Source organism: Cricetulus griseus, assembly GCF_003668045.3.
Source record: "Cricetulus griseus strain 17A/GY chromosome 1 unlocalized genomic scaffold, alternate assembly CriGri-PICRH-1.0 chr1_0, whole genome shotgun sequence".
In the NCBI taxonomy this organism is placed as follows: domain Eukaryota; kingdom Metazoa; phylum Chordata; class Mammalia; order Rodentia; family Cricetidae; genus Cricetulus; species Cricetulus griseus.
The window spans coordinates 224,169,244-224,173,914 of NW_023276806.1; the positions used below are offsets into that span (position 1 = coordinate 224,169,244).

Here is a 4,671-nt window from a genome sequence, read left to right on the forward strand (position 1 = left end):
TGAAGAACCCAAATTATCTTTGTAACCTCACCATTTTCCATAAGTTGCCTATGTGAACTTTATAATCTGATTAATGACCTCATCCATTTTTCCCACGACTCCTAAAAGACGTGGAAGGTGAACTCAATGAAAGTCAGTAGTTGGAGGCAAATTAAGAAAGGTTTCTAACTGACCCAGGATTTGAATTGGGAAATTATAATGGACACCTTTCCCAGTACACTTGGATGCTACTACTAAATAGAACTAATATTAAATAATACTATATAATATTCATGTGGGTTTTTGAAAATCAGATAAAAGGAACAAAAGGATGATGAAGAAGCCAGCAATAAACCATGGAAGAAAAGAATACTTCACGAAACTCCATCCACTGACTCACTGGTCACTCTCAAACTTCAACGTAAGTTTATACACTTATCAATGCAGTCTTGACAGAGAAGTTGAAGAATGAAACTTCTAATTATTGGTTGTGTCACTACCACTATACTCTGTAACAGTTGTTCAATGAAAGCAGGTATTTTTGAGGTTTGGAAAAAGAGGTCAACACAATGAGCTGAATTAATCACCACAGGTTTTTGATGCGGGCTATGAACTGCTTGTAGGTTTCTTATATACTTTTCTTCCGTTTATCTGTCATGCTGTTCCTTCAGCTCCCTTCACTGACCTGATGTTCTTATTGTACAAAACTTGTCTCTAGCTACTTCTTATGTAACTTTTAGCTCCATGCCAATGCTCATAGTCTTAAACGATATTAAACTGTTTCTTGTGTCCCTCATTCAAGTCTTGCATGTGGTGGGTTATACATACATGACATCTCTCATCTTCAGTTCTGCATCAAGGCTTCTACTCTTGCCCTTCACATTCTTTCCCCTAGATGCTTATCTTTCATCCTTATAACACTGGGTAACAGACTTGGGACTTTTTCTTTTCTTACTCATGTAATTTGTCATCTCTGTAATATTGACTAATGGATAATTTATTGTTATTTCTAAAATATATTCACTCCTTGTATATTTATTATATGTTAAATATTCTTCTCATGTACATATATTTTGAAGCAAAACTAAAAATATATCCTTGCAATTCTGGCATTGACAAATATCCAACATATTGGTGGATATGTGAGATGGAGCCTTCTGAATTCTAAATCAACATAAATATCAAGAATCTTAATTTCCTTTCAATTATTATAATTTTATGAACATTATGCTCATATATACACTTGTTTTACTTTTCATCACATATTATTTAATTGATATTACCTTTAATGGAATGCAGACATGGATAAAAGCCCCCTACTCCCTCTTTTGCATCTAGCATGCTGGAGAATATTTTTTCTTCCATTTGAATGTACTCCATCATACCAAGTCAGAGTTATATAAATTAACAATAGATATAACCATATCTATTATATACTTTCTTCTACTTGAAATGGCCCCATCATGCAAAGTCTAGATTAGAACTGTGTGAGCTTGGCCTAAAACAAGAAATGAAACTCAATTGTATGATTTCTATGTATTTAAGATTTAACAGCTTTCTGTCTGGGGGTTTCTCAACAGGGTTTCTGAACAGTCTGGTCTAGTATTTCATTCTGTGGTGTGTGACTAATTTTAACTTCTGTAAACCTAACTGTTAAGTATGCTACAAGTGTCTTTATACTTATCCCAAGTTTCTTTGTTTCAGTTGTTTTCCACACATTCTAAAATTACTTTCCCTTTAACTGTTATATATTATCCAAATGGTTGATTATGAAAATTGACTTGGATATTCTCTGAAAGAAAGCTAAAATGAGTGGGCTGGAACCGTTTTCTATTATCAGTTAGTTGAAGTCTATGAATAAGTCTTCACCATGTACTAGTCTCAAGACCACACTGTGTTTGTCTATGTGAAGTGTACAGTTTCAACCTTAGTTAGAAGACTGAATCTTTACCAGTGAAACTCTGGTTCTGCTTCCTGACTGCTATGGAAAACATCGTGTAGTATTATGAAGCAGCTATACAATGGGTGTTACCATTATGCCTTTTTTCTCATAGTGCAAGAATAAAGAAATGATGACATGTACCACCATCCTAACCCCTACTGCTTACCCTCAAATATGCTTTTTTAATGTTCATCAATTATATAAATACAGATTTTGAAAGGCAATAGTAAAGTTTGTTTCTCTCCCTAATTGAAGTTAACAATGATCAAGAATCCCAAATGTTTAAAAGGGAAAAAAAGAAAGAAAGAAAACTCAATTTACTACTGACTTTTCCCTGAGTAGCTTGAAATTTAGGCAATTCAACACATCACAGACTGTCCAGGTGCAACAGAGTTCCTAGGCCTAAACTTGTTAAGATCTTTCCAAGTAGCCTATGTATAGTTATCAATGAATCACAGATTCCCAGACTGAGTTATATGCTCTGGAAATATAAGTTTCTCTTATTTATTACAAAATTTTATTTTTGGTATCGTAGTCAAGTCTATTTAAATAGTAGTTCAAAATCTATCAGTACATAAGCAAAGTCTATCTGTACATGTTACATATGCAGGAAAGTTATCTCTCTTCTTTGTATCACAGCCATAGAATTCCATATAGAGCTATAGATTAAATATCATATTGGAAAATATATGAAAAGAAAAGCTGTAGCGTGTATGCCAGCATGTTTCATGGTGTCATCATGCCTCCAATAAGCACAACTTATTGTTTTGAGGTATCAAAAATCACCAAGTTTATGTTACTAGAGGTCAATTGTAACAAAGCAAGTCAAGTGTTGGAAAAATGTTCTGAACCCTTCATGATATTCATGATGTCATGACATAAGTGCTTATGTCAAATGTTAATACAGGGGAAAAATCATAGGACTTGCCCCAGGTATTTTAGCCAGCATTCTGGCCTGAATATATAAATCAATTTCCTAGGTTGCGACAGTCACTCACTGGGGATAATTTGCAATTTGTGTTGAGTGTTTGCTATTGACTTTCACTATAGTATCTATAATATATGTATACTCAGAATATATCTAAGTAATAATAAGAATGATATTTTTATTTTTATTTATTTTAGACAGTGTCTCATTATGTACCCATAACTGAATTATTCCTATCTATGTAGACTAATCTGGCCTCAGACTCATAGACAGGCTTTTGCCTCTGCCTCACTAGTGCTAGGTGTGAGTGACCAAACCATGGAAAGAATGTGATTCTTATTAACCACCATATAACTAGTGAAAAACTATGACTAAGAAATGTACACTCAGGCACATTCAGCATATCCTGAATGTTGTTATTGGAACTACCCCTTGTGACAGTGTGACAGACAGCAGAATTACATATCTTCCTTCAAGGACCTGCTGGGAAAGGTGTTACTGATTTGTAATGCCAAGTACCTGTGAGGGTTTCTACTCTTTAATCCTTTCCCACCTATTTTGGTAAGCTTAAGTTTCTTGGCTGTTGTCATGGTGAAGATTTTTCACTCTTTAACTAAGGAGACTAATTTTCAAAATATCCATCAGAGACTGTTAATTTACATTTGAGAAACACACAGTATGGTTGAATGCACAAATGGTTTCTTGATTGATTCTCACTGAAATGCTGAGATCTTTAAATACAGATGCCTGGGTTTTGTTATCTAATGTTTCTTAATATTGCAAGAATCTGAAGACCTGGATGACTGCTCTGTGATATTTTTTTCTGAACAGCAGATGGATGTCACACGTATGAATTCTCAACAATATGACTGCCTACGAAGATCATACCAGGTGAAATGCCAACATGGTTGGAATAAATTCCACAGGGCACCATCCTTAAAGGAAGAATTGCAGTAAATGGCTGCTCTGGGAGGGAGAACAAGTTGTTGTTCATTTGTTTTGTTGGCTTTATTTTTCTGGGAAAACTTCAGTTATGAGTTATCAGCTCCGATCACATGTAAATAAGGGCAGTGCTAGTTGGACTTAGTGGGTTCTATGTTTGTGTGTGCATATGTATATGTTTATAACAGAACTAAATATTAAAAAGGTGTTGTGAATTTGAGGGGAGGTGAGGGCAGAAACCAGAGAAGTGAATTTGGGAGAGGTGGCAGAACTGATGTAAAGTAGTGTACTTATGCATGAACTTCTCAAATAATACAATGTGCAATTATCATCTTGATGGTAGATCACACAATGACCTTTGATGAAGTTGGATGTATGTAGAGACTGTCATGACAGCAGGAGACTGCCCATCTGATATTCTCAGCAAAGAATTTCCTAGAGGAAAGCTATCAATCCTAAAGACCACAAAGGCGCCTTCAGTAAGCTCCCATTCAGCAGTTCAAACCTGAAATGAAGACAATGAAGGAAGACTGCAGGGATTAAGGAAACTTGGCAGACACGAGGACAGGTGCAGACAAAATCCAGCCTTCCTACAGATGGTAGGGATTTGGAATTTTGTTCTATTTTAATGTAATGAGGGATTTTCAAGCCAATGTTAATATTTTCAAGATACGTGGCCTAATATACCCTTAAATCATATGCTTGGTAGTTAAGCAGAGATGAGACATTGGAAATAAATATGTTCAATGGATATACTAAGGAAGGCAAGAAACAGGAAAGCCCATATTTGGCCATATGTGCATGTTTTTGCAAATGTGAGTGACATTTCTCCACTCCCAACATTTCATTGTGAACAGAAGGCCCTGCTTTTGTTGCTGTG

The 4,671-nt window shown here is 35.3% G+C and overlaps 1 long non-coding RNA gene across 1 annotated transcript; it reads left to right on the plus strand.

Annotated features, from left to right (window-relative positions):
• Positions 1–290: 290 nt before the first annotated feature.
• On the plus strand, positions 291–4,349 carry LOC118239504. The gene is made up of 3 exons (XR_004771857.1): positions 291–400; positions 3,681–3,740; positions 4,135–4,349. It is a non-coding gene; the product is annotated as an uncharacterized LOC118239504 (long non-coding RNA).
• The last annotated feature ends 322 nt before the right edge of the window (positions 4,350–4,671 follow it).